At 41.7% G+C, this 20,849-nt stretch overlaps 1 protein-coding gene across 5 annotated transcripts in view; it reads right to left on the bottom strand.

Annotated features, from left to right (window-relative positions):
* The window catches only part of RhoGEF3 (Rho guanine nucleotide exchange factor 3), a 384,940-nt gene that overhangs the window by 315,241 nt on the left and 48,850 nt on the right, over positions 1–20,849 (bottom strand). The window contains exon 1 of one of the 5 annotated variants that reach the window (XM_033474193.2): positions 8,456–9,240. The exons of the other annotated variants lie outside the window; for them this stretch is intronic. The gene's annotated coding sequence lies outside the window, so the exon portion shown is untranslated. Of the gene's footprint in view, positions 1–8,455; positions 9,241–20,849 lie in introns of those variants that run through there. 5 annotated transcript variants of the gene reach the window in all.

Below are 20,849 nucleotides of genomic sequence, written 5' to 3'. Positions count from 1 at the left end.
CGTCGGCGACAGCACAGCCGCGAATCTTGCCACTTTTAACACTGGTACAGCCTGGTGGATCGATAGGTTCTATGCCAGATCTTTTACTCTGCATTTGCGAGGAAAACGGTGGAAAATTAGGGATGTCGGAGTAGCCCACGAAAGCGTTCGTACATTTTTTTAAACTGGGCTAAATGAGTTGAAATTTTTTCTAATCATACAAAATCTAGTTTACTGACGAATAACTGAAATACCTTTTTCCCAATTCTAATACGTTTTCAAGTACTTGGAATAACAAAAAGAAAATAAAAAGCTCACGTTTTTTAACCGTCTCAATTGAGCCTGCAACGAAAATGTTTAAAATGCGTTTTTCAACTTAACGCGTGCCGGAAATTTCATCGAATTCGGTTGACGTTACGAGTTACAACTAAACCGCAAATTTCATGCATTTATTCGAAAAACGAATAAACGAAACGCAGCACTGTGAAGACGGTAGAAAAATTTACGAACACTACCGCATTGGAAAAGTTAAACGAAGGACCACATTTTTATCGAAGCGCTGTTTCTCGCGGTTTATTAAAAAATTTCTTATTCCGCGCAGAGATCCGCGGTCTGGTTACAACAGTTCAGATACCGACAGTTTATCGAATATCGAAAATTTGTCGTGTATCGCGAACTTCAACGTGCGAATACTTTTTGCAGCCGGCGTACGTGAAAGATAGTTGTGTAAAAGGGAAGAAAGTAAACCCGAAAGGGTCGTATATCTCCTCGTAGCGCTGTTCGCGACGCGGAGACTCCACGAGGATTTTTGTGTCCTTGTTGCGGCAGAAGGTAGGCGGGGGAACCGGGCGCCGTATATCCTTGCGAAAATCATACCGGTCGCGATCGCGGCGCGGCTTTGCTTCGTAATTTATCCCCGGTATCCGTGGTATCGTTTTATCAGGATGACTGGTGCTTTCCGATAACAAGATATCGACCCTGGCGAGCCCGCGAAAAACCGTTCTTTCCGGTGCCGGTGCGTCGATCTCTGTTTTTCAATCCCGCTGTCCCGTTAGCCGACGCACGGACACTTTGTCCCGACCATCTAGCAAGCATGAAGACGCCGATCTATCAGCAATGTTATGGATTTTTCTTTTATTTCGAGCATCGCGAATCTGCGCTACTTCAGCTGAAAACGCGACTGTGTTCATCGAATGACTGAACTACTCGAAATTCTAAACAACATTGGAGGAAATTTCGCGAGGCAGAAATCAAATATTTTTGCTGCTGTCCTCGTTCTCACTCTGTGTCACTAAATCAATATCGAGATGAACTGACATTAAAACTAGTGAACTGGCATTAAACTATACAACCGATCCACTTCAAATACGATGGAGATATTCTGCGCGGAGTATTCTGCAATGTAACGTTCAATTCTTTTGATGTGTCAATTACTTAATTTTTCAGAAGCGTGTTAGAAGTTGATTGTTTTTTTTTTATAAGAATAGCTGTTTCTTCTTCAATTTTCGGCCATTTCTACAATGATTTAAACTTTCGGAAATCCGAACACTACATTTTAGACAATAGTTTCTAGTTTATGAATCAATAACATCTTTTTCATTTAGACGACCCCGCATGCCAACTGCAATTGGACAGCAATCAATGTTTTACAAGAAGGAGTTCCGGAAACAACGAATATGTTCGTCATTTTGTACGATTTTTACTTTTAAAAAATTGAATCACATCTGCAGGTCTAGAAGCGACTAACAAAAATTGCCTCGCAAGAATTACGAGATAGATTTTATTCCAATTTGTCAGAATTTTTATAATAGTGCGTGTGCCTGAATAAAAAAATATGTTCAACAATTTTTAATGGAAGCAGCTCCATGACTTCGATAATTGTGAGATAAAAAATGCGAAACCGGTCGCTTGACCGGCGATGGTATATTTAGCGTTAAATTTCTTCCTTCTCTGTATATTACATTCGACTTAGACCCTTTATTTTAACGAATGAATAAACAAATTGAAGTAACATTGTTAAAAAAGCAGACATTTAGAGCGAGTCTATGATCCTACGAAGAACGCGAAGAATCTTCAGAAGAATTACAGCGAACGAGCATCCAGGTAGCCAGTTATTAACATAGTGGTTAACAAGTAATTAAGAAGCAGCCTCGTAATTGCCGCAATTCCAAGAAACGAGTGCGCGAAAGATTGCTTGATATGCGCGCGTCAAGAATGAAAACGGGAAGCAAGAAAAATCTTGAATAAATCTCGGTCCTTTGTGCATGTTGTTGAAGGAGGATTACATTAGCCGCGGGAGGGAAATATACTGAAAATGGAGTTCTCGAGAAACGAAACTGGAATTAACAAAAGCATATCTGGTCTGCCAAGAAATACAAGGAAGCGTTCCCCGAAGAGGCAACTCGAGCGATCAAATAATTTCTCGGGGAAATGTCCGCACGCGTCGGCTAAACAACAGCCGTCGTTCCATTCCGCGGTACCATTTGAAAAATGTTCGCTCGCGCACGAGCGTATCAACGTGATCATGTTTCGCGAGACGATCGGGTCACCGCTGCAACCGCCAACTGTTCGGAACCATCCTAACCGATCGCGACCACGGAGCACAAAGGACAGGAATACATCGCGAATTCGTCGGAGTAATGCAATTTGCTCGGGCAACGCGGTCGGAAGCGGCTGCCTTCGAAAAGTATGAAAACGCGCGACCGGAGAATCGCGGATGAGAAATTTCGAAAGCTCCGGCAAGATGAAAACGCGCTAGCGAGCACCAGCTAACGAGAACAGCTACGGAGGAAATGAGATTGAACCGGCGGGCAGTGTTTTAAAACTGGCGTCCGACTGCTCGAAACTGTATTTCAACCTCAAAGCAGGCAAACCATAGGAAATAATCACCGACAACGATGATTATAGATTCGAGAATGGTTCCCCATTAAAGTTTGAAATATTTCAATTAAAAACTGTATTACTAAGCTTAGGAATGATAGTTTCAGAAACGGTGGTAAAAGTATTTTATGTACACTTCCCGATGCTGTTTCCTTCGTTTTTTTTCTTTTTGTTTCAACTGCAAGCGACTTTATTATTTACTCTCATTCGGAAACTCATGAGAAGTATTTCAACAATTTCTTGTTTACTTTTCCGAAGATCGATTGCTGATGTTAAGCGGGTTTAAGTGGATTTTATGTATATGTATGAAAGCGGAATCTCAACCAGATGTCGAACCGATGTAAATTACGCTAAATTATTCTCCCCTTGAAGTCATTTAACTTTCATCTGAAACATTTTTCAATACTTTCATATTTTCATGTTTATTTATGAAGGATAATGTTTAGACGGATTACACTGTACGCGTACAGAAAAATGATATACAGAGTGGCAAAATATCTGAAACAGTTTAATTTAATAAGTGACTGACGATGTGATGATTTTACAGTGCGTTTACGAAAGATCCGAGAACTTTAAAATTTCATTACACGAAATCTAGCAGTAACTGCCACTTGACTTTTACAGAAATTAGAGAACTAGGTTTGCATTACAAGATGTAACAAACAGCCTGACCAATCCGTGCCAATTCGGACAGTTCTGTTCTAAAAAGCAAACTATAAAGACTAGTAATTCGACTATTTTCGCGCTATTTTATGTACCGGAATGTCTGATCAGTTTGCGCCATTTATCGGTTCTAAAAGTAAAACATTTTTCTAATAAATAAAATAAAATCTCTGAAACTTCTAATGATTCACAGCGAGCATCATTTATCACGAGAAAAGAAAACATTGACCTCTGAATGGAATTCCTCAAGGCAGAAGAAACCGTTGACTTCGGTGTACACATTACTCCGTTTAAATAATTTTCATAAACAAATAATAGTGAAATTTACGATCATCGGGAATCCAGAAACACGAAAACATCAAATGCAACGCGATAGAAAATGATTGAAATTGAGAATTTTTCAGACTTTCGTTTTAAAGCACCGAGCGGCGAGCCGATGAAACATCAACATTGAAATCCGTTAACACAGGTTAATACATGAAAACGTCTAAAAGTTGATTCCATTTTCAGGTTCAGTAATGTTATGCGACTGAACGGTCAGATTGCCGCCGGCATCGTACGTGGAGTAGAAGATCTACGTAGGATCGTTCAGATATCGTCGACGAGTAAATCACAACCGAGAAGCAAATTAAGACCCGTCTGCTAATTAGCGGCGTCTACCGAGTCAATTACGCGATCAAAATAATTGCCTCGTGTGTCTCGGATTGCCGAATGTCGACTTTTCGCGGCCGTCTCGAAGCGAATAATTTAGCGATGCAATTACATGCGGATCGTCGAGGATCTCTCAAGTATCCGCGGCATAATTTATCAGCGGTAACGAATACGCTACGATTATTTATGCTAATTCGTAACCTTAGGCGTTGATTTGTAGAAAGGCAGATTGGATAGAATTCTAATTCCTGCGGCTGATTAAAATCCGTGCATTATAAAAACTCGAAGGTCGTTAGACGCTATAAATACGCGAACTTGCATAATCTTCTGTAGATCGGGTATGCATTTGCGAGAAAACCCGTGAAATATAAGAACGATCAAAGAACACTGTCACGTTATTTCTGGTTGTCCCGTAAACCCGAATATGTTTTATCCGCCAGAGCGACAAGGGACCAAAGAAAAACGTTTCATCCGTTACACACGATGGTAAACCAAGTGTGAGACGCGAATTTTCGACACATCCTGCACGAGTTTCGCAAAGTAAATACAGCGTAAATTTCCGCGAACAGTCCGTGCAATAAAAAACTCACGATTAAGAAGGACGATATACGGAATTGAGGAAGAGGCAGCCCTAACGTCATAGGACGAGATAGAAGACACCCTACGTCACCTGAAGGAAACCAACTCAGCAATATCTAGAAATAGTAACGTCGCCAATTTCCTAGTAGTAGTTGCGATGTTAATCCAGGAAAATAAAGTTATTACGAATGACGGATATAAAAGGAGGCTATGAATATTTAATGACTAGAATGCGGATCTTTGTGCGAAATAAAAATTCGATGCAACAGTTGCAAGAAACGGTTACCTAGAAATGTCTTTCGTTCTCTAACAATTTGAATAAGTTGAGAGTAATGTATCATTACACGCCAACTCTTTTAATCCTTCTGCTGTTTAAATGGCACCTGCAGTAACGACTGCTTTGCATTTTATGCAAAAGAGAAATTTATCGGTTGCAAGAAACCGTGTCACTTAGAAATGTCTCTGTCTTTCCTAAAAAATTTAAAGCCCCATTCGCGAATTACGAAATAGCAATTATCGGCGGAACACCGATTATTGGCCGGAAACTTCGTTTTTGTATGCCACTGAAGATTCAAATTCTACGTTTCGATCTCTCGCTTTTTCTATTTAGCGTTTCTCCAGTGATAATCACCAATTTACGCCATCGAAATCAATCACCAGGATCAATTACAATACTGTTTGTCACAGGAAAGAATGTCCTCAATGGAACCTACACGATATCGATACTCAGAATCTCACAAACGACTGTTTTGTTTCTTTAATTTTATTTTTTACTATTTATTTATTTGCTTAGCTTAAACAGTCAACTGTTTTCGACGAGTATATTCGTCATGACAGAAAATGTTTTCATTTCTCCATGACGAATATATTCGCCAAAGACAGCTGTCTGGTTGGAATCTATAAAAAAATTAACGCGTTTAGAAGCAGAGTTTCGAAAAATATGTTGAACAAAATTGCCAAATAAAATTATGAATGATCCTAAGCATACTCAGCTATAATACGTTTGTCAAAGAGGTCCGTCGTTCGAGTGTTAAATATCGGCGATAGAAGAGTAGAATTCAATTTCGATTTAAAAACAGAAATATGAATAACATCCGTACTTAATAGTTCATGTTAGAAAACTTAACAAAGGTTTCATCCAACGAATGCCGTACGAGATTTGTCAGTTCTTGCTTGTAGCTTAGACCATCCCGAAATCATCGGTCCACGGATGTACTAGCGAACGAAGTAGCGAGACCAACTTAATAACTTATTGATGTTAGTAAAAGGAATTTCTATTTTGCTCGCGGCGCTTTAGAAAATTTGGATTTTGCGCAGAATGTTACGCGTACTCGGGAAAGCGAAACGACGAGTGGATGTTAAAAGCGTGGACGTGGAAAGGGAACAAGTTGAAGGGGCTGGAATCATCGATGACAAGTTTCAAGGGGCTGTAGCAAGACTAGTGCACGACGAAGTCGCGCTGATGAATCGTGTTTTGGGTAGCCGGAGGCTGGCGGTCGCGCAACGAGGGGAGAAAATAACAATCGCGCGGAAGTTACGCGTCGTAATGTCTTTAACCATTCATTCTTACGTTAGACCGTGTGCAGGGACACATTGGAGTAGGCTTCACGGCAGTAGAGGATTGCTCTTGAGGCAGAGAAGTGACACGGAGTAAAAGAATGACGGAAGAAGGGGAGAACGTGGAGGAGAGTATGCCTCTGTTATGCATGTAGGAATGCGTTGTCGCGAGCCGCAACACTGATTAATAATGCTTGTATGGCGACAATGGCGACTCGGGGCGGAAGAGCACGGGAAAGGCGTGGTGAAGTCGAAATTAAAACGAAGCCCCCACTCGCGAATTACGAAATAGTAATTATCGGCGGAGCACCGATTATTGGCCGGAAACTTCGTTTTTGGACGCCACTGAAGATTCAGATTCTACGTTTCGATCTCTCGCTTTTTTTGTTTAACGTTTCTCCAGTGATAATCACCAATTTACGCCATCGAAATGAATCACCAGGATCAATTATAATACTGTTTGTCACGGGAAAGAATGTTCTCAACGGAACCTAGACGATATGCGGACACACGTAAAGCGAAATAATTCGTTATTCGATACTTTGTTCCTTTGTCGAGATAAGAAAGCCGTTAAACGTTCGCGCTCGAAGTTTATGCGAAATTAAGCGCATTCACAGATGCCGTATTTAAGTTTTTAACAATCGATTAAATACACACAGATTTAAGAATGCAAATATTATGAGTTATGGTATGCAATCTTTGATGCTGACACTCGCGTGAAATGTTAAAAACTAAGTCAACGATATTTATATACGCACGAAACACTGAACTTTTTCTTAGCAGATGAGAAGATCTATTGAAATTATGACCGGAACTACAGATCTTGAATACCTTCTTCTACGATGTACATTTTCTTGCCGACAAATTTCTGGGAACACGATCGAAACACGAACAAAAGTGCACAGGAAAATTGGATAACAAACGATCGGATCCTTTAGCAACAAAAAAATACCAAAGCGAGTCTAAAACGGACTAGGCTAAGCCCTTTAAGGTGTAAGAGTTAGGAGTCTCGCCCTGTGCAATACTCCCGCATTCACAGAGTTAGCAATGCATTGTTCGCAGCGGAGGCAGCACCGGCTCAGTAATCGAATAACGAAAAGTACATTCGAACAATTGGCTGGCAACTATCTTCGGCGCTCGAATTAAGAGAATCACGGGTCTACGGGGAGCAGAGTTCCGTATAAAACGCGTCCCCCCTCCGTCGTTGCTATATTTCCTTTGGAAGCTCCGCAATCGGCTGAGCAAACAGCCTAACACCCTGACATATTATTATTCGTTCCTTCGAATCCCGTTGGAACAGTCGGGCAAACAGTGACTCGACGGGACTCGGATCGGAAAGAACGGCGCCCTAAATCAACCTTAACGCCGGCGAGCACGTATCATTGCATACGCTTAACGAGAGATTTAGTTTCGACGGGGCAAACGATGCTCGGACAAATTGCCGACTATAAATAACGCTGCGCGAACGCGGCTACCGAAATTGAAGCACCGCAAAAACCGCATTCGACCCGGTTCTAATGGCAGTAACGGCACCAGCACAGTATATCGTGCGGTCTCGTCGAAAGTATCGGGCCAGCGGCTCTCTACCGAACGTCATAACGTAATTGAAAGCGTCCTGGGCATCGCGGTCGACGGGTCGGAGGGCACGACCGGGTTCTCGATTCCGTTCACGGAGAAAATAACGAAGGGACAGACTTTTTGGATTCGAGTTCGCAGGAGGCCCGTAAAAGCGAACGAGCGCCCATTCGCCGGGCGAGAAAGGCGAGGAGGATGAAGAGGAGAAGCGGACGGAGTATAGTAGGAGTATAAAAGGAGGAGGACGAGGAGGAGGAGGAGGAGGAGGAGGAGGAGGTGAAGGAGGAAGAGGAGGAGGCCGTGAAAAGGTTGATCCAGCGAGAAAAGTGCGACGCGGAAGGAAGCAAGGTGCGCGGCGGGGTCATTGTCCTCGAAAAGGCGCGTAGCGTGACGTGTCACGGAGACCTCGTGAACCGAGAAAAGCCCGAAATCCCGGCAGACAGCGGGGCTCGGCCACCGTTTCCTCGCGAGAGATCGTCTGGAACGGCAGCGAGCGGGTCACGTACGGTCCACCGGCGTGTCTGTGTGTGTGTGTATAGGTGTGCGCGCATCTGGCCAGGCTGACATTTACCGTTCACTCGAAGCATTTGTCATCCATGGCCGGGAGAACTGGTGTTCTCCGGGCGGCTGTCCGGAGACGGCGAAAGCAAGAGAAAAAGGGAAAGCTCTCCGTGCGAGAGAGCATTGGGACCCGGTGCAGGTCGGGCCCGGCGCGGCACGGCGGTGTCACGCGTCACAACATCGCGTTCCTCGGTGGGCTCACACGCGATCGGTAATACGCAGCGGGTAGCCAGGCCGACAGGTGCGACGAGGAGAGAGGTTCCCCGTCGTCTTCGTCTCGATTGTCAGCGTCATGCTGCGTCGGTTTTGATCACAACGTGCTACGTCGCGTCACCAGCGTCGCGATCCCGTCACCACACACCCACTGCACGTAAACGCAGAAGGACGCACTGGCCGATGCACCAGCGGTCGGTCTCCTCTTTGCAGACTCCTGTTCAGCCCGCGGCCCGTGCCGGCCCGAGTAGTCGCGCTCCGCGAGGAAACCCGGCCCGGGACGCGACACGTTGTACGCTCTCCTCGGTTCCTCTCGATCACTCTCGGCCTCTCTCTCTCTCTCTCTCTCTCTTTCTCTCTCTCTCGCTCTCTCTCTTTCTTTCTCTTTCTCTCAGGGCCGTACGAACGTAGTCGAGGGTGAATGGTCGCCGATGCAGGGTGCTGTGCTCGAGAAAGGGGGGAGGGAGTGGAGAACAGGCGAGATCCGCGTGTGTCTTTTGGGCTGCCGGTCCCAGCGTTGACTGCACCATCGGACTCTATCGCGCTACTCGCCACCACCACCGATATCACCACCACCACCACCACCACCGCTGCCGCCGCCGCCGCCGCTACCACCGCCACCGTTACCGCCGTCGACGGCGACGCCGTCGGTTCCCGTTGCCTATCGATTTTTCCGCGCAGCCTCCGCGACCGGAGCACACAGACCGTCGACGTCTGCTGGGTAGTTCTAACATCGTTGCTTGCTACTTTAACCCTTTCTCTCACCTGGCTTACCTCCTGTTTTTCGTCCCAACGACTCCTCCGACGGATTATTTTTCCTCCCTTCCCAAGCGGAACGCCGCCGAGAAGTTAGCCTAACTAGCCGGCTCCACCGCTGGCACGGAGTTTCCGCGCAGACGGTGTTGCACTCGGGATTTAGTATAGCGTCCTGTCTGCACCCTTTCGGCGGCCCCGTCTCATGTAATATGAATTTCATGACTGCGACACAGGATTCAGTTCGGTTTGTTTTGGACGAGCCCCGGTGCAACGGTGTTTTAACGCGGACTGCCGCCGTTTTCATTGTTCGCTGAATTTGCCTTGCTTCTGCCTTGTTGACGTCCTTCGAGGGACTCCGCGTTTTCCTTTTAGGAATATTTAGGGACAGATTGACTGCTGTGCTGCAGAACAGAGGGTCTTTGACTTCAGATTTAGTGCTGTATTTGCCGAAATCCTGGCGGTGGCTTTGTCGCCGTTCGCATGACTTTCTCTGTTCAATGGGCGTAAGGGTTCGGTTGGGTAACTCTTGGACGATTTCTGGGCTAGCCCAATGTTATTTGTTGCTTTTAGCATTTTACACTTGAGAAAATGTTGTTTTCTTCACAGTTTTAACAAACAGCGGTTTCATTTCTCATTCCTCGGCCCTTTTGGAATTTTGTAATTATCAGGTGTTACAAAATTTTTGTAATTTCTTTGGAAAACTCTGCCAAACTGCATCAAACAGCTTTGTTGCTTTTAACATTTTCAGTGCCGAACAACGATATATCGTTGTCGGCTACACTTGAGAAAATGTTGTTTTCTTCATAGTTTTAACAAATAGTAATTTCATTTCTCATTCCTCGACCCTTTTGGAATTTTATAATTATCAGGTGTTACAAAATTTTTGTAATTTCTTTGGAAAACTCTGCCAAAAACTGCATCAAACAGTTTTGTTGCTTTTAACATTTTCAATGCCGAACAACGATATATCGTTGTCGGCTACACTTGAGAAAATGTTGTTTTCTTCATAGTTTTAACAAATAGCAGTTTCATTTCTCATTCCTCGACCCTTTTGGAATTTTATAATTATCAGGTGTTACAAAATTTTTGTAACTTCTTTAGAAAACTCTGCCAAAAAAACTGCATCAAACAGTTTTGTTGCTTTTAACATTTTCAGTGCCGAACAACGATATATCGTTGTCGGCTACACTTGAGAAAATGTTGTTTTCTTCATAGTTTTAACAAATAGCAGTTTCATTTCTCATTCCTCGGCCCTTTTGGAATTTTGTAATTATCAGGTTTCACAAAATTTTTGTAATTTCTTTGCCAAACTGCATCAAACAGCTTTGGCATATTTCACTCAGGTACACTCAACTCTTTCGATCGTCGCTAAGAGGGTTCATCTTCTCTCATACTTAGCATAGTCTTCGTTTTAATACTGTCGATGGACTACGACAGAATTTATTATTATCCTTCAGGGAAATGTAAGGATAAGTCGCCCTGAGTACTAGGTTGTCTTCTATGTCCAAGAACGTGCACAATTTGACTCGAGATTTAGTGGTGCATCTGCCGAGACCTTAAGGGTGGCTTTGTCATCCTTAATACGACTTTCTCTGTTCAGTGAGCGTGCGATTCAATTAGGGAACTTTTGGGCAAACCTTGGCCGCGCGATTCTAATGTTGTTTGCCACTTTTCATATTCTCTTGAACGTCGAATAGGCTCAAAGAAATTCTGGTACATAGTTTTCTTTTAAGAAAACGCGAGGATAAGTTGACCCGGGTGCTACGTTGGCTTCTACGTTCCAGAACAGGCGGAGTTTGACTTGAGATTTAGTGCTGCGCGTGTCGCGGCCCTTAGGGTGGCTTCGTCACTGTTGATGCGACTTTCTCGGTTCAATGTACACACGCGCGGTTGAATTTGCTACCTCCTGGACAGGCTCCGCGATGCTGGATAGTTCCAACACCGTCGTTCGTTACTTTCCATCATTTCTCTCGCTTAACGCGAGACCGTACTTGCTACTTCCGAAGGAAGAAAACGCACGAAGAAGTGGACTCGGCCGTTAAACTCGCGCAGACGAAGTTGAATACGAAACGGTGCATTGAATTTTATCCATTCCATGCAAAACAGTTTGATAACTTCGTTCTCGCGACTATGAATCTCATGGTCGAAGGAACACGGCGTAAACTTACGTTCGGTTAGTATCGCAGGACTTTTGTTTCGACTGCGGGCCCGTCTGCGAATCGCCGGCCGCACTGGAGGCACTGCCGTGTCGCCGGGCACGGCGATCGGAGTTTTTCGTTGCTTAAGGAAACAGAGACGAACGAAGAGGACCGAGAGCACTTTTACGATCGCAGTTTACCCCGCGATTGCTTCCCAGCGATTTTATGGGTCCTCCTTATTGATCGCGTTCGGTGTTGATCTTCCGTCCATGCCCTCGTTACGGTGCAGTTTCGGATCTCCCCGATTTTACGAGGAACTCGCGTCCCGCAGCCAGCGACAGGCGGGGCCATGATTTGTCTCGTCGAAGTGTTCCTGCGAGTCGCGGGATTCTCGTGTCGAGTGGCACTCGATCGTCCGCCGGTTCGCCGGCGGAACAATCCGGGGATCGGCGTCCACAAAGGGCTCGCTGGATAATATACAACGATCCTGCTTCCGCTTTATTACGCTCCCCATATTAAAAAACTTTCAAGCGTCCGGCGATCCTTTTCTTAGCGAGCAGTCAGCCTCGTAACAATGCCCGGCGAGGGCGGAGGCAACTTTTTCTCTCGACGCGCAAACGAGGCCCGAAAGGAAGACATTCTTATCCCGAAAAAAGCGAAACGTCCCGGCGATAGAATGCACGATTTTCTGGAAAGACTTTAGCCGAGCCACCGAAAAAACCAGTGAAGGAAGGAGGTGGGGAGAGCTCTCTCTCTTTCTCTCTTTCTCTCTCTCTCTCTATCTCTCTCTTCCACTTTCGCATTATGCGGCCTTTTATTCGTTTCACGGCGGCTTCGTTCGGCCGTGGTTCCTTCAAAGCCGAGAATGGCTAACAGTCGGCGCTCCCTGCTAACGAACGTGCCGGCGAATCCCAGAGCCGACCTCTGGAGGATATTTGCGTTCGTTAAGGAAAATCGATGCTAAACACTCGAACCAATTTTCCCGCGGAGAAATTCGGATTTAAGAGGCGAGCCGATCGGTCGAATCTAATTCGAAAACTGATTTTTCTTCGGGAAGGGGATAGTTACTCCGGTGTCAGCCCGAGGAGGATTTCGGGATAACCAGAGATCCTGGAAATTCATCTTAAGCGTCTCCCAAGTGCTGAACCTCCTTTCAAAGCGAGAGGTTTCTCATGACTTGGAAGGAAGGAACTTACATTCTATTTTCACGCCGGCTCGTCATTTTCTCGCCAAGTTGAAGATAAAGGTTACCTCTACACCGGGTGTCCCTGCAGTCGCGACTGGAGAATGGGCGACTATTTGCGAAGATGTAAGCGAGAAGTTCGCGGAGAAGTTTTTCGGAAAGAGGATCCTCGAGTTTCGCGCGACACGCGTGCAATTGAATAGAAACCGACATTGTTCTCGTGCAAAAGCTGCATCCTGCAGTTTTCAATTATCCTTTCGCGAGGATTCGTCTCTTTCTCGATTCCAACGTAGTTTCGCGAAGGCGTTTAGAATAAATCTTCAACAATCGAATTCGTTGAAATCGTTTTAATCCCTTACGTGGAAATAGCGAGTCTCGTTCGTGAACATTTTCTGTGCCAAACTTGAATTTTAATGTTTATATATTCGCATATCCGAATGTCTAAAAATCATATAAATCTTTTTCAACTTCCAAAAAAAATTATGATGATATTTACGCATTTTCTTGTATTTTTATCTGTCTAAAAGTTGTTCGTTGCAGTTGTAACGAATTATTATTATAACAATATTAAAAAGGAATTCAAATAGTTTGTAAATTTTGGTCACGATAATTTCAATTACGTTAAGAATCTTTTTCTTCATTTCATTGTAACTTAGAAAGCATATTTTTCAATTTTTGTTTAATATAAGCATTATCTTATCAATCTGTTCTATTGCAAATATAATAATGTCCATATTTATATGAATATATTAAATAAAAACGGAAATATGTTATTTTTATTTTGTGATAACTCCTCGCGTAGTGTTGCGTTATATTAAATTGTCTGTACACGCACGCTTCTTTGAAAATAAATCGTAAGGTGCATAAAAGTATTACATAGGAAGTGCTCTTAATGAAACTTAATTGTATTTGAATAATAATTGAAACCCGATTATTCTCACAAACTTTTCAAATAACACAGTTTGCACTTCTTAGTTACGTTTGATCTTGAAGAATTTGGCGTCAAAGAAGAACGTTTTATACTAATAGATTTTATGCATTTATGGCAGAAGTATGTAGCTGAAACATAAAATTGTCAAGACAAAAGAAAAATTAAAGAACGTAGTCACACCATTTTCAATTTATTAAAATGATCAAAGGAAACAATCTATTCTTATTTCATTTCTGTTTCTCATAATCATCTTGGAAAATTTTTATTTTGCTCAAAGATTCGCGGTCAAACGATGACTGTCCAAGGGATGACACCCTTAGTCTACTGCATATAAAAAAACGTTATACAACGTGTCTCAAAATTACTGTATAAGAGAGAAATGAGGGGTTCCCGAGGTCATGTGAAGTAACTTTTTCCTTGGCGAAAATGCAATTCGCGGCTTCGTTTACGAATTATTAACGGAAAACAATGGCCAATGAGAGACGAGATCAGTTGGCGCGAAGCGGCCGAGCCAACGAGCGGTCGAAGTCCAGTTCCGCTCATTGGCTCGGTCGCCTCGCGTCAGCTGATCTCGTCTCTCATTGGTCACTGTTTTCCGTTAATAATTCGTAAACAAAGCCACGGATTGCATTTTCGCTAAGGAAAAAGTTACTTCAAATGACCTCAGGAATCCCTCATTTTCCGGAAGTACCATAATTTTAGGACACCTTGTAGTGGTGCTTGAAACTGAACTGTGCAAATTCGACACACTAGGCTTCAATGGGTAAGAACGACATAAAACGTAACATTAGTTCTAAAAATCTTCATGATGAAACAAATCGTCGCGCTAATTAGAGTTGCCTTCCTGGCATGGCAAAATATTTCGCCACACCCGGTTAACAGGTTAATCGATTGCCAAGGGGATCCCTTTACGTACGGCCAGACAGGATGCATAAGGTGCCCCATGACTATTCTAAGTAGATTGTAACCAGCCTGAAACATGCATTAAGTAGCAGCTTGGACTTCGGGGTCGATGCGCCGAAAGTTCGGGCATCGAGGAGCTATCCCGTGCGAACTATGGAAATAATGATCTACATGAGGTATTTAACAGGTATAACGAGTCTGCTTGAAAACGCGAAACTTGGCGCATAAATCCCTCCATTATGCTGCAAGTATTCGTTGCAGCAAAATTCCAATTTCGAATAAATCTTATTAAACAAACTTCCTAACGAACTCCGGAAATCTTTTGAAACGAGGTGTCTGTAGACTCTGCTCCGTCATTATATCGTTCTGGAAAATTCTTTGTCGGTCGATATGAATACAGAGTGGCCAAAACATTCGTAGGGCAGGCGAAGTATGTGTAAATCAGGAAAGTCGCGTTGTGGCCTTGCTTTCGAGAAAAATTCTGGGGATAATTAATCTGATAGGTCCGGAACACGGAACGTTTGTTAGCTATGATTGGACTGCGGGTTTATGCAAAATAAAAATTATCTTCCTTAACTGCAATATATAGAAACTATGTAGATAGTTTATTCCTTTTCTTAATAATTTAAAAAAGTCGACGGCAGTACGATGATATTTTCAAATTATTTAAATGATTTTGCTATTATGCATACATATTTGTTATAAATGCATAAAAATCCGCAGTCTAATAATGAGTACAACGAATCCTCCGCAATTGTCTCTTAATTTGTAAACAAAAATGAATAATTTAGGAGGCGGAGATACAATTATTCGAGCCTTGCAGCTCGTTTTTACAGTTGCCGATTGTCAATAATTATAAAATCTATGCGTCAAATCGTATCTCCTCTTCCCAGATTGTCCATTTTTGTTTACAAACTGAAGGACAATTGCGGAGAATTTATATGATTGGCGAAAACGCTCGGACACGCGTCAACGCGTTTTGCTAAAAATTCCTCGGAAAAAGTTCGGAAAAAATCGGTAATTTTGACCACTGTGCCCTCTCCTCGTAAGTAATTGTTTTGTAACTCGAATATTCCTGTCGCTCTGATAACCGAAGTTCGACGATAGGATACAACAACGCTCGCGAGTTTCTATGCAACGATCGATTATTTCGAAAACGTCGCCGTCGGTTCGAGAAAGGTAATTTGGCGTTCGATGTCCGAGCGATGAAAGGGACGATAAGTGCGGCGTTAAAAAGAACAAGAATCGGGACAAATCGCCCACACCGTACGCGGCCCGGTCTGATCACGGACAGATGACTCTACTTGATGCCAGTAGTGCTACTCAATCTGTGACCAGACAATAAAGGAAGTAACGCTTACGCCAGCGGGTTTTCCAGCGATAATAGGTGATCTTGGAAATGGAAAAAAAAAGCCGCGGAAAAGAATCTTCGGGTGCTCCTCCCGTGCACGAAGGAGGTCAACGTGGAATGGCAGACCTTAAGTAGATAACTGGCGATATTCCCGCGCCACTTAGAAATTACAGAAAGATAAACGGCGGGATGCGTTCGCTCCGGTAACGGCAACACGACGTGTCCTGCGAAATTCACTGTTTTCAAAGCAAACCGTTTACAACATTCTCGCTGCAGAAAATTGAATTTACGTGAGGAATCGCAGCGGCGGGTCCTTTCCTACGCGGAAAGGGTCGTTCCATCGGAACGGCTGAAATTTAATTTTTCATAAGGACACCGCCGAGGATCCGACAAGGATTAATTAAATCTATGCTCGAAAGGATGGTCTTAATGAGATGCGATCCTTAAATTGAAAGATCCTCGAAACGTCTCCTACTTTCTCGCTTTTAAACGAACACTTCTGCCATCATTCTGTCATCGTGACGGGACAATAGAATGCTCCTGCAAATAAATCCGGTTCTTCCGGGAGCACAATTACCGTATCGAGAAGACTGCGGAAAATCTACTTGCTTCGAGTGTTTTCATTTAAATGGTCGACCTTTTATACTTCATTTCATAATTACCTGCGGCAATCTAACCTTAAAACGCACTGAGAGATAACCTTAACAAGATCTACTCGAATTTATTAAAAAAAAAAAAATACGAAATCCTGAAGATGATACTGTAATTATATGCGTTCTTTTTTAATTAAAAAAAAATGTTAAGAATTAGCAATTAGCATCCTGCTCAGGAGGTTGATGCCCTTTGCCTCGACCAATTAATATTGATTTATTTCATGTGATTTATTTATGATTTTATTTCGTACTGCATACTACCATTTCCCATTCCCTTATTATAATACAGTATTATTGGACAGTATTATTATAATACAATACGAATATTATTATCAGAAAGATAATAATATATTTCAAAACGAAGTGTTCAATACATCATTGATCAGTTCTGCACATTAAAAAGTCGTGTTTCATTTTCGCTTTAAAAACGAAATTACTTTCCACCTTCAACCTACCACTTAAATGTACACAATACACGTAAATCATGTTAAATTGTTGTTACCTTATTCTTAATTAGTTATTAATTAATTTCCATAGATTGTAAATTGTTGGTTAATGGCGGTAAATTGATCTTCAAACATCAATATTTAACTGCTGTATCTTATAATTACATGTTTATTTATTATTAAAGCTTTAATAAGACCGCATAAATAAAATCTCACTGTAAAAAATCAGAAAATTGGACATAGATATGTGATGATCACAGAAAATGTTTTTTACCGCTTGTAGAGGTCAAGATGACTGGTTCCACAATTTTTATGTCAAAATCGTTGAAATTGTAGAAACACCTTCGCAGAAAATAGTTGAATAAATATCCTCAATCAAACGTATACGTTACATAAAAAATAGCGAAATGTTTAAATGGATTCAGTATTATTTTTCTAAAGTACCGGTCGCATTCAGTGCTCGGTAGATTTAGCGTTAAGTAGAACTCGCGTGTCGCACGACGCGTTAACTCGTTTCCAATATGAACAATAAAAAGAGGTTTGTCCGTATAGCGTAAGAACCGAAATGTATGCAGAAAGCCGAGATACCTCTTAATCCGGCAGCTTTGAAGCGAGGAACTGAACCGATAAAACGGGGCCGCGCGAAAATAAATGAATCGCCGAATTTTTTGCCCCGATGACGCACGAAATTTTAGTTGCAGCAATGTACGCGGAAGATTGCTGTTCCGAAAGTGTTGGATATACGTACCGAGACATAATAGTGCGGGCACACGCTAGCGACGATTCATAGACAGGATTCCTTGCGAGCGAAGTCCGGCCGGGTAACTTAACGTGAGAGATTTTTCGAAGTGAAACGATAAAGGGACATTCTTCGAAGGACACCAGGAAATGGGGATAAGGGCGGGCGCGAGGCGCATTCAGATAAATTCCGGAAACTGTAAATCTCGTGGAAATCTCTCTTCGAGACGGTGGAAGCGGGGCAAGGGTGGATGGATAACCACATAAGAGGCGTACACACATGTACGCGATAAATGCCGGTTGTAAATAGGTGGATGTACAGGGTGTCGCATTTGAGGTAACGCACTCAATTGTCTCCTAAAATATAGTTCGTTTCAAAAAATGTTTCAAATAATCTCTTCCGAGACTTCAAACCTTGGTTTTTTTTTAAAGTACTGCATATTTTCTTTTATGTAAATGGATTGTAAATATATAGGTATAACACTTCGGCTTTTGAAAATCGTTCGAGGTCATTTAATGTTGTTTAAATTTTCGTTAGTCGTCCATTTAATACTGTCGTGAAAGAAAATAACTGTTTCACTGGTGCGTAAGATGAAAGAGAGCTGCTATTCTTCAGAAAAATGTTTCTCATAATTGAATAACCATTTACCATTGTTAGATCGGTCCTTTTATCTTGCAGAAATGGACGTCGGTATGAACCAGACCCAGAGTCGGTAATTAATAATTAAATAACCGTATAATCTTCGAGAAAAATTTCTCAATTATCTGAAATAACTCTTTCAAATACTTATTTCAAATAATTCCAAAATAAAATAACGTGTTACTTAAGATAATATTTCAAATATTGTTATTTCGAAAGTGATCACAGGCATGGAAATAGTTATGAAATAAAATAACATGTTGTTCGAGATAATATTTCAAATAACGTCATTTCAGATGTGTCCAGGTCTGGTCGCTAGAAAGATACGCAGCACAGACTGTGAAAAGTCTCGAGAACCGTAGGATCCTCCGTAAAATCACGAAATCTCTTGAGCAGTTTGAGAAACAACGTTTTATTCTTCGAGGACCAAGTTCGAGCTAATCTCGAATATCTCCGAGAGATGTACAAGCTGGAATGCCAGGTCACTGGACAAAAGATATATTGAGTTTCCGTGTACGGTGGCGTCAATTTCTGGAACGCCTATCAATAATCCTCGGCTTTCCAGTCGGTGGAAGCAATATATGTGGATTTATCGTTACATAAACTTGACTTGATCCCGTGTCTGAACTTTCGGAGGCGGTGTTTCACTTGATTGAACGTTGAGGACACGGTAACCGGCAAGTACGCGCCCTTTACGCACAATGAGCATGCAATCCGTACTATTTGTGGTCTTAATTAAGAGAGAGCGAGAGAGAACGATGGGCTATTTCAGTTATTCATTGGTAGACTTATTCTTTGATAAACTTATTAATTGATAGATTTATTCATTGGTAGACTTATTCATTGATAAACTTATTATTGATTGGTAGACTTATTCACTGGTAGACTTATTCATTGGTAGATTTATTGGTAGACTTATTAATTGGCAGACTTATTCATTGACAGACTTATTAATTGGTAGATTTATTCATTGGTAGACTTATAGGTAGATTTATTCATTGATAGATTTATTAATTGGCAGACTTATTCATTGATAAACTTATTCACTGGTATACTTGTTCATTGATAAACTTATTATTGATTAGTAGACTTATTTATTGATAAACTTATTCACTAGAAGACTTATTCATTGGTAGACTTATTCATTGATAGACTTATTAATTGGTAGATTTATTGGTAGACTTATTCATTGGCAGACTTATTCATTGGCAGCCTTATTCATTGATAAACTTATTCACTAGAAGACTTATTCATTGGTAGACTTATTCATTGATAGACTTATTAATTGGTAGATTTATTGGTAGACTTATTCATTGGCAGACTTATTCATTGGCAGACTTATTCATTGGCAGCCTTATTCATTGATAGACTTATTAATTGATAAACTTATTAATTGGTAGACTTATTTATAGACTTATTCATTCATAGACTTATTTATTGGTAAACTGCGAATCTTTAAGCAAAACAAAAATATTCTGCATTTGTGTGAGTTAGAATCACAGTTGCGTAAGTCACGTTTTCTTCATTATGAGATACAATAAGTTTACTGACCAAACTTATTGTTAAAATAATTTATAGTAACTTTATAATTTATCTCACTTGGCCCTTTAACATCTTGGTACATCTTATTACATTATAAGACACACTCATTTCTTCTAATTCATTAGTGTAGCAGGTGTCATTTAAAGCACGGGAAAATTGAAATGAGATAGCGAACACTGATACACTACCTTCAATTTATTTAAATTTAAAAAAAAAAGAAAGACACTGCTAAGTGACAGATTCTTGCAGCTAGTGCATAAAATTTCTATTTTGCATAAAATCCACAGTCTATTCATTACTGTCTCGCCACTTTAAATAGAAGAAAGATTGAAAGAGTTGGCGTGTAATGACACACTACTTTCAACTTATTCAAATTATTAGAGAACGAAAGACGTTTCTAGGTCAACGTATATTGCAACTGCCGCATCGACTTTTTTATTTTGCATAAAGATCCGCAGTCTCTAGTCATTAAATACTCATAGTCTTCCTTTATCTCCCTTCTTACTCTTAATAATTTTATTATCCATGACGATACAGAAATATACTTCAGGAAAAGTACATCTCAGGAAGGAAATTAAGATCACGAAAATAGTAAAGATCGTGTGTCTTCGAAGATCTCGTTAATATGCATCTCCTAAATGGAACGACCCAGTCATTTATCATGGAAATGTACTTAAATATGAACGGGAACTTGGAATAATTTCGTACGACGAACATCCTGTGTAAATAATTCTCGTGAGAGCAGAATGAACTGTGCAGCAACAAAATACTAATAGCCTGATGTATTGTTTTAACATGCGGTCAAACTGTTGACAGAGTTAACTGGTACATTCTGTGTATCGTAAACAGTAAATACAACATCGAACCAAGCCACAGGATACTGCTATATTATCCGATCGTTTACTATGCC

This window comes from Megalopta genalis, chromosome 5 (assembly GCF_051020955.1).
Source record: "Megalopta genalis isolate 19385.01 chromosome 5, iyMegGena1_principal, whole genome shotgun sequence".
In the NCBI taxonomy this organism is placed as follows: Eukaryota; Metazoa; Arthropoda; class Insecta; order Hymenoptera; family Halictidae; genus Megalopta; species Megalopta genalis.
This window is presented reverse-complemented; position numbering and strand designations above follow the sequence as displayed.